This window comes from Microtus oregoni, unplaced genomic scaffold, assembly GCF_018167655.1.
Source record: "Microtus oregoni isolate MIOR12 unplaced genomic scaffold, Mior012 000203F_ref0000192, whole genome shotgun sequence".
Classification (NCBI taxonomy): domain Eukaryota; kingdom Metazoa; phylum Chordata; class Mammalia; order Rodentia; family Cricetidae; genus Microtus; species Microtus oregoni.
In genome coordinates, this window is record NW_024544862.1 from 327,286 (window position 1) to 337,544 (window position 10,259).

Genomic DNA, 10,259 nt, shown 5'->3' on the forward strand with positions numbered 1-10,259 from the left:
TCTTCCAAAGGTCCTGATGCCCTCTTCTGGTCTGCAGGCATACAAGCAGGCAGAGCACTATACATAATAAATAAGTCTTTAAAAATAAAATACACACACACACACACACACACCATTATCAAAGAAGTCAGAGGCACATGTGGAGGATTTTTACAGATCATAAAAGGCTTCATAGCCTAATCCTTCCACTGGTTTCAACTCTAGTTTGCTTAGCCCTTTTATCCCTAGCGTTATTTGATTATAAAATATACAAGTGCTTAAACATCCCCAGCATATTTGATTATAATATACAAGTGCTTAAACAATCTGTAAGGATTACTCATGGCTAGACACCAGAGAATAAAGAGCTCAGATGGGACAATTCTCATGTCACTAAGTTGATAGGCATAACATAAAGATATATTTATCACCACCAACAAAAAGTCTATATGATTAACAGAACTGCTGAATACCACATAAGGACGCACATTTCCCGATGGACTTGACTTCAGTAATTTGGTTTTTCTTTCACCTTTTTTCCAGATCTTTCCCCAGAAGTATGGACTTGTTGCCTTGTGGTGCTGGCGACCTATTCCCTTTGACGACCCCTAGGTGGAGATGGGGCATGAGGGTCCTCCAGGGGAATAACTCACCAGCACTGGGCAACAGTCCTAGCCAGGAGATTTGGGGGAGACACTTCGCTGAACCCAGCAAGGAAGATAAAGAGTCAAAGACAGTCACCCAACATCAAAATAGGTAAGTTTTCTGGAACAGTGTAATAAGTAATGTTAATTTTGTTTTCCATTGTAATCAGCCTTTTATTTGTATGAGTGATCTGTCTGCATGTACACTTGCACGCCACAAGAGGGCATCGGATCCCATTATAGTATAAATGGTTGTGAGCCACCATGCGGTTGCTGAGAATTGAATCCTAATGCTAGGTGTGAAAATAATTTTAATTTTGATCTTGTTTTCCATTGTAGCTAAGACTTTGACTTGTTATGTTTTATTTTGTTTGAATTTTTTTTTATAATGCATGAGTGCTCTGTTTGCATGTACACTTCATGCCAGAAGAGGGCATCAGATGCTGTTATATAAGATGGTTGTGAGCCACTGTGTGTTTGCTGGAAAGTGAGCTCAGGACCTGGAAGGCAGCCAGTGCTCTTAACTGCGTAGCCATCTCTCCAGTCCCATACTCGAGTTATAATTATCATTTGCTAAGAACAGCTTCCTGACTACCAGGGAAGCATCTCGCTGTGACGCTGTGAAAGTGGGGTGTGTAGGGTAAACCCGCACGGTGTACTAGGGAACTGTAACTCAGCTGTGCAAATGGTTCTTTCTTCTAGGAGAAAAGCTGCCACAGCCCTGGCAGTTCTCAAAGCCACCCTGGAAGCTCTGTAGGAGAACTTAACCAGCTGTTTCCACACTGCAAGATTCACTGTGCTTCCAGTGAGTAGCTTCTCTTTTTATGCTAACGTGAATGATAATGAATGGCTCTGGCTACAAGTGGAAACCTAGCTGAAAATGATCCAGAAGCATCTATTATCAGGCAGAATTTAAAGAACCAGCACCCTCTATGTCTTCTTTCCTGACATTCACCCAGCTTCTTTTGTTCTTTGTAGTTCAGTAGACCAAATGGTCATCCTTACCAAAGCTGGGCCTTCAGCAGGATCGCGAAATGGGAACACATGAAAGGAAGCCAGCTTTATAACCCAAGGACCAACATGCCTGCATCTTTTTTTTTTTTATTTATTATGTATACAACATTCTGCCTCGATGTATGCCTGCACGCCAGAGCAGGGCGCCAGATCTCAGTACAGATGGTTGTGAACCACCATGTGGTTGCTGGGAATTGAACTCAGGACCTCTGGAAGAGCAGCCAGTACTCTTAACCTCTGAGCCATCTCTCCAGCCCCCATGCCTGCATCTTAAAGCAACAGAATGAAGTAAGTTGCCAGCATTGCAGTCCTCTGGGGGTTTGCATTTGCTGGAAGGCGGTGCCGTGTGGAGTGTGGTGGTGGTCTAATGCCATGGTGTGAAGTTGGGCCAAATACATGCTGGAAGAGGACCAGGCTTCCACACTGGCAACTGGGCTCCTAGCAGCAACTCCAACAATAGCCTGCTCACCAGTTGCATCATAGAGAAATGTGGCCTCCCGCTGTCTTTGGATTGGTGCTCTGCCATTCATTCTCAGCCGTTTGCCTACTGGAAAGTCTTAAATAGTTTGTTTCCGCTGAAAGGATTTGTTTCTGTGACAATTGTACATTTAAGGTTTAGTGTTAAAAAAAAAAAAAAACCTAAATCCTGAAGCAGCCATTATAAAGGATGTAAAAAACCAAACCCGTTTTCTTTTTTTTTTTCCAAGCCTGTTTTCTTAAAGAAACGGGGAAAGTGAGGATGACAATTAAAATACGCAGCCACCTGTGGCATTTGGCGCTTATGGAAATTAGGGAAACCATGTAATAGAATGCTAAGAGGTGTTCATTCTCTGTTTAAATTGGCTACTCTTTGGTTGTATGACTTTTGCCAATTTAGTCCCCTGTAAGACTTGTCTATTTAAAAGGTCAAATGAAATCGTGAATGGAAAGGGCTTAATATAATGCCTGGCAAGTGAAATGGACACCCTGGAGAATAAAGTCAACGGGCACTGCGTGCAAACACTCAGTAGTGCCTGAAGGGATCCCTAAGCATTAGAGCCTCTGCCTTAGAGTAGGGGATTATGATGTACTATTACTGGGGTTAACATAGGTAGTACTGGTACACGAATCACTTACTGTACTAATGACACTTTTCCCTTCCTTCCCTGTCTGCTTTTCTTTTTACCCTCTTGTTGAACTTTGCTTACTTCTTTCAATTGTAAGTGTGTACTGTGTTGGGTGTCTATTTCTTAATTGTTTTATACATCTATTTCTTCCTTTGTGTGTCTCATTCTTTGATGTATTCGTTTCTTCCCTTGATTTGTGTGTCTTTTTTCCTAGCCTTGTGCGTCTTTCTTGCTCTTTTTCTTTGATGTATCTATTGATGTGTCTATTTCTTCCTCGCCTTGTATGTCTTTCTTCTTCGCCTTGTGTGTCTTTCTTTCTTTCTTTCTTTCTTCCTTCCTTCCTTTCTTCCTTTCTTGCTTTGCATGTTTTCCTCCCTTGCTTTGTTGTATGTCTTTCTTCCTCGCCTTGTATGTCTGTCTTTCTTTCTTTCTTTCTTTCTTTCTTTCTTTCTTTCTTTCTTTCTTTCTTTCTTTCTTTCTTTCTTCCTTCCTTCCTTCCTTTCTTGCCGTGTATGTTTTTCTCCCTTGCTTTGTTGTATTTCTTTCTCCCTTGCTTTGTTGTATGTCTTTCTTCCTCGCCTTGTATGTCTTTCTTTCTTTCTTCCTTCCTTCCTTCCTTCCTTCCTTCCTTCCTTCCTTCCTTCCTTCCTTCCTTCCTTTCTTGCCGTGTATGTTTTTCTCCCTTGCTTTGTTGTATGTCTTTCTTCCTCGCCTTGTATGTCTTTCTTCCTTCCTTCCTTCCTTCCTTCCTTCCTTCCTTCCTTCCTTCCTTCCTTCCTTCTTTTCTTCCTTTCTTGCCGTGTATGTTTTTCTCCCTTGCTTTGTTGTATGTCTTTCTTCCTCGCCTTGTATGTTTTTCTTCCTTCCTTGCTTTGATGTCTATGTCAAGTGTCTTTTACTCCTTCTCTGTGTACAGTCTATCTTACCTATTGCTGTGTTTCTCTACTAATTTCTTCCTAGCAGAGCTTTGTGCTTTGTCTTATTTTCTCCTCTCCTCTCTGTGATTTGTGCCTTGTCTTGGCTAGATGTGGCTCTGTTTTTTCTATCTGGTTGCTGTTTCTCATAACTCTTCTTTTACTCTTTCTGCCTTTCACGACTCTCCTTTGGGTCACATGTTGCTTGCAATCCTCTCCTTTCCTTGTGTTCACCTCACTTGCTTTTTTCTGTGTGATCTGCTTGTCAGTCCTTTGACTCAACATTCATATTTTCCTTTCTGCTGTTTCTATCCTTAGCACATGAGTCTCTTTACTACATCTCCTTTTTCCTTCTTTGCAGCTGTGTCTCTGCTATTTGTGATTTCTGATCTCAGCATTACTCTAGTGTTTGTTTCTTTATTTCCCTTCTACTTTCTCCCCTTGCTACTCACTTTGAGAATGCCAGTCTTTTTACGAGTTTGTCTCCCTCTTCCTCTAATCCTCTTGGATATTTCTGTGTGTGTGTGTGTGTGTGTGTGTGTGTGTGTGTGTGTGTGTGTGTGTGAGAGAGAGAGAGACAGAGGGTCTTCCTAGCCTGCGGAATATCACCAGTGGAGCTGTTCTTCAAGCCCTGCGGAATAATCTAAGAGAAAATCCAGCGCTTTGGTCAGGACTGAAGTAGACCTGAAAGGAACATGTAAAGACCCAAAGTGGAAGACAGACTTAAGGACCAAGATACAGAAGGCCTGTCTGAGCTGGCTGGAAAGTTTGAGTCTCAAGTTGGATGGACAGAATGCTGACAACCCATAGAAGAAGGGCTGTTTCTACAGGACCCATGTGAAGTCGACGAACTGAGACCTGCACCTGAGCTAAGTCTAAACCTAAGATCTAAGGACTCAAGCCTATATGGACTAGAAGTTGGAGGCCTGTGGCCTAGAAGTCTGGGGGGGGGGGGGGGGGTTAAAACCCCAAGACTAAGGGAAATCTGAAGATGAGACCCTCCCAACTTTTATACTGCCCCCCCCCCACGGACGTTTTCAGTACTCGCTTCTCAGATTTCCATTCATGCCAGTTTTACTTGATGTACTTTTCAATAATGTCATTTACCATAAAGGAACAAGCTTTTAGGTTGACAGCATTGTGCAGGGGTTGATCTTTAGTCTGTTTTAAACCTGATTTTAGCCATTTCTTAAAGTTTTGATGTTTTAAAACTTCCATTTCTCTTCATGTCTGTTCCTCTTGCGAGAGAGAGAGAGAGAAAGAGAACAAAATCCAGCCAGTGTTATCTAGTGTGACTTTTGATATTCCCCTAGCAGCCGTACAGATACTGTACTTCAATCCACCCTAACTCTGCAGCCTTAGGCTATGAGAAAGGAAAGCACCAGACTGTTAGGGGAAAACAGTAGCAGGCTATCTAGAGAAAATATGAAGATATGCTCCAGACCAATGAGAAGAATTAGACGAGCAATATGCAAATGTGCCAACCTGAGAAGCACCAGCCAACATCAGCTTCCTTCTTTGGGCTTAGGTGAGCAGGGTATGGAATTTCTAATAATGATAACAGTGATTAGATTTGGGACAGACCGAGGTCCGAACTAACTCCCTGTTCATGGTAGTGGCCAAGGAATTTTGGTGTATTCACTAAGTCCTGGGTTTAACACCCACCTTTAGGATTAATGATGAAAGAATTTAGGACTATTTAATAGGTTTCATGCTTCTGGTTCCCCCTATCCCCCTTTAAGAGGGAACTTGACTTTAATGACTGATACAACACAGGAGAAAAAAAGTGACATGCTCATAGCACATGGGCAACCACACATAGTTAACATTTGAAAATGCAATTTGAGTTTTTCCTGGAAGGAGTCAAGGACTGTAAATACCCGAGGCTTTGTGGGCCATTGGTCTTAGTTGCTCATTCTTTTAAAAAGAAAAGAAACCTTTTCAGAAGGTAAAAATCCCTCACTGGCCCATTGCTTTGGACTTGACCAAGCCCTGATCTAAACACCAGGGACTATGTCTGAATAACACAACTTATGCCTATCTTTGCGCTGAGTACTAAGGATGTGCTGCTTAAGTATGGTCACTTCCAGCTAACATGAAGACATAGAAATATGTTTTATAAACCACAAAGCACACTAAAGCTTCTATGTCAGTGCTGAATGCATGCGTCTTACCTAGTGCGTGCATTCTCTGGACACAATGATTGCTGCAGGAATAACAAGTCAAAATATGTTTAGGGAAAAGAATTATATAACGATGGCTTGAATGAATGAAGGATAATCCATACTTCAGGCCAATGTGTTTCTATTGCATTGGTGATTTTCAGTATGCCAGGTAGCAGAAAACACATGGAAAGTGACTTTAAACTACAAAATATGCCCCAAGTATAAGTGACTCCCCTATTGGGATCACCTTATAACTTGCAAAACACCATGCTCGGCACCAGGGATAACAAAACTAAAAGTTAAGAAAGAGCACAGTAAAGTGCTTGGTAAACTATAAAGCACTGTACAGCTAGCAATAGCTCCCTGTGCACAAATGAATGAGTACTAACTAACTCCTGTGTGTCAGGTATTATGTTAGGTACATAAAATACAGGATGAATTGTCTTGACTAACTCTGCCATGAAATAGAATGTTTCCATTCTATACTGCTTAATTTACAAGGTATGAGATCACAGTTAATTTAATCAGTCAAGACTTTAGTGATGAGGGCCAGCTAACACAAGAACATTTATTTGCCCTATAAAATACTACAGAAGTGTAGGACATTCCATATTTCCTATAGAAATAAAACTGCCTACATAATAGGCACAGGCTCTACGAAATTCTCATTGTCTTCTTGGCTTACACTGAGAAGAATGGGACAAATAGTTAACCAGCTGGGTGTGGTAGCATATGCTCTGACTTCAGGCTGCTGAAACAGCAGGACCATTTGAACCCAGAACCTTGGGACACAGTGAGAGAAATCTTGGTAAACCAAGATGTTAAATGCCTGTTGAATGAATATACCAAGATTGATTGCCTATATATGGTATATTCTTTTTTAAAATGATTTAAACAGCAAAATGATTTAAACAGTGTTCTGCCTGCACGCCAGAAGAGGGCGCCAGATCTCTTGGTAGATGGTTGTGAGCCACCATGTGGTTGCTGGGAAGTAAACTCGATTTCTGGAAGAGCAACCAGTGCTCTTAACCTCTGAACTATCTCCCTAGCCCTCGGTATATTCTCTTTTATGGGCACTGGAGAGATACACAGACTTAAATTTATTTCATTTGTGCCCAAGGCTGAGAGTAATATGTATGTTGGCATTTTATGAACTTTGGGGTATCATATAAATGTACCAAATATTTACTTATTTGGTACCAATTTCCCAGCTTTTAGAATTCTGTCACGTTTGTCTGAATGTGCAAATAAAGCAAAGAAATTACTGTTGAACACTGAATATATGAGACAGTCATCAGTGGATGAATGCAAGATTGAATGGCAATCATTTATTACAAAACAATGCCCTTGCTAGGCATTGAGATGCAAAGACCAAGCAGCATCCTTAGTGTCCTCTATAACTAAAGAAATTATGTGCAAGACTAATTTATAACTTGTAAGTTGCCATACATGCCCAGTAGTCAATAATTATTTGCTTTTATCCCCAGACACTGGGAATAGAAAAATTCATTACCATTATTATTACCCACAACATCATTGCCCACAACAGAGATCTGTGTGGAGCTTTATGAAGTCTGCAGTTCTATAAAGCTAGGACCTAGCTGTTGGCTTTGTATGTGAATAGTGACAACTTTCTGGGTTTCCTCATGGCTAAAGCTTCTTCAGAATGCTTGTCACCTAATACTTGCATCTTACTGTGCTGCATGCTGTGCAAACAAAGATTTGCTTTCTCTCACAAAGCATGCCCAGCATGTCTGAGAGCTAGGCCAGAACTGCTCTTGACTTCAATGATGAAATGAAAACAGAAAAAAATGGATTTGTATAAGGTGCTGTGCTAAGTAAATATTGAGCTAAGTGGACTGTCCTGTCCAGTGTCAGGTAGTTCCACAGCATGGACGTCAGGGAACAGAAGGACAGGAAGGGATCAGAGCGTCAGATGCTACTACAATACTTAGTGTGGTCCAGAACCTCACAAAATAGAAGTACAATCTGAGGGTCAAGCACCCAGAGCATGAGCTCAGGCTGCTTCTAGTTGCTGAATCTCCAGTCACAGCTTCTGAGGTGCTGCTGAGATTCCAGATGTGTGTCCCCATGCCCAGCCTGTGGAACCTATCTCATTACTGAGTAAATACTATTTTAGTGGCTGACTGCTTGCAGTCGCTATGCTTGATGGATTAGTTCAATAGGTAGGGTCTTGAAGACCCACTGACTTGACCTGGAGATTTGAAAATCAAATGAAGGCCAAGATTCATTCAACATAAAATGAAGATGTCCCTAGTTAAGGACATCCCTAACTAAGACGTCCCTCCAAAGGTCATTTGCTCACTGGCCTACTTTAAAGCCAGGATAAGGGGACTTAAAGTCTGACCTTAGCTCAGAGTGCAAAAGACGCTACTGGATGCTAAATGAAACACATCTGCTCCAAGAGGCACTTAGTGTGACTTACGGATGCCCTGAAAAGCAGACTGGTGTTCCTTATTAAATAGAAATATTAGCTCAAGCACTCTCTAGACTGAAAGGCACTGGCTTTTTAATTGACTCAGGTTAGACCACAGGAAGAATGTTACTATTCATTCATTTTCTTCATTCATTCATTCATCTGTTCTACAAACATTTGCATATAATTCTCAGGCCTTCCTTGTTTGGCTCCTGAGATGTGAAAGACAGAAACCAATAGGCACACCTTCCCCAGGACTGCTGAACACTGGGGACTGCTGCTTAGGTAGTGGCAAGACTCAGTCCCCAAGTAACATGCAGTTAAAGTCCCCACCTTCATCTCTCTGGCCACTACATGAACAGGAAGCTGGGTTTTGTAGTAAGCCTGCTCCTAAAGTTGCAACCCTTGTGCTCAAAGAAACGCTTCGATATTCTAGCTCATGACTTATTTAATCTATGACTGTGACCATTACTGATCAGAAGGGATGACAGTCACTTAGCTCCCCAACTTCTGTCTCCTTAGGATTATCCCTGGGGGAAACAACCCATTCTTGAGCTGCAGCAGGCTTTGAAATACATTTGCAAATTTTGTCTGCCTGAATGGGTCTCTTTCATAGAATCAGATAGCATACAGTAATTTAAAAAATGTTCTCCTTACTGCAAAAAAAAAAATAAATAAATAAAAATAAAAAAACCCAAAAAACTACTTAAGGGGCTTGCTATGGTAAATAATGCCAGTGGATGAAAATAACCTCAAATTTTAACATGCTTGCATAAAATTTGAGAATAAGAGAATTGGAAACAATCAGAAAATTGGAGGAAAGAAAGACTATCAAAAAAAACTTGAAAAAATGCCTTCTTTAAGGAGGGTTGATTGTGCTTTGACCTCTTCTATTTTTTTTTCACTCAGAGGGTGGGACAGGAGGCAGAGTGAAGGAAAAGGTCAAGCCTGTGTCCGCAGAGCAGCTTACCTTTGTTCTCAATGGGTCTTGAGAACATCACTGCGGTCTGGAACTAAATTGGGACCGCCTTTTCTCTACTTGAATGCAGTTCCAATAACTAAAAAGTATTGAGAAAGTTTGCTAAATGTTTCCAAAAATATATTTTCATCTAAATGGCTATCAGCTAAGCCTTGTGTTACATAGGAATGAGATACATTAATCAATGTGACCTCTATATCCAAGTTGCCTTGAAACTGAAGTCACAATTTGCTATAAAGGGGGCTTATTTATTATAACCCCTACATACTCTTAAAGTATCTAAACTGTACTTTGCTTGGCAAGCCAATGTTGCCATCCACAAATGGAGAAGGAAAGAGAAAAAGGAAAGACTAGGTGGAGCCAGGTTGAAGAGGTCTGGGAGTTCAACTTCTTTAAATTTTCTTTAAAACTAAGTTGGGCCAACAGACACAGCTGAAGTGCAACTGAGGTCAGGTTTTAACTTGTGGGATTGGCTGCACCCAGTAACATCCCTTTGTATGGGTAGGAATGGGGCTACAATTCTGGAAAGTGCACAGGAAAAAGTAACTAAAAGCCTTCCTTCCACAGTTTCTGCCATCAGTATGACTACCGATTAAGCAACCGTAAGAGCACTTTATCATCATCTGCTTTGGTCGCATAAATGAACTTTGTAAACAAATCTAAAGACAGCGGCATCACCTCCCCAACCAACTGCGAACGATCTCTATACCGAAGCACGTGGAAGACACTTGGACTCGTGGAATGCAGAACTTCTTTGTTTGACTCTTGGGTGTTTTAAAGACTAGAAAAATGCTGCTTAGCATGCATGACCACCATAAGACAATCTAAAGTCATCTCTGTCACAATGAGTCAGGGTGGGTGGATGGGTGGGTGGGTGGGTGGATGGGTGGGTGGGTGGGTGGGTGGGGGGAGCTTTATGTCAAATAAAATGTTTTGTTTTGAAAACATTGTGCTTGTATATGACAGTTTCTTCCCTTTAAATTTAGATAGTTAGTATTTTATGTATATGAAAGCTTTGCAT

At 41.2% G+C, this 10,259-nt stretch overlaps 1 long non-coding RNA gene across 1 annotated transcript; it reads left to right on the forward strand.

Annotated features, from left to right (window-relative positions):
- The first annotated feature begins 664 nt into the window (after positions 1-664).
- On the forward strand, positions 665-1,682 carry LOC121445542. The gene is made up of 3 exons (XR_005973952.1): positions 665-735; positions 1,326-1,428; positions 1,602-1,682. It is a non-coding gene; the product is annotated as an uncharacterized LOC121445542 (long non-coding RNA).
- Positions 1,683-10,259: the final 8,577 nt, after the last annotated feature.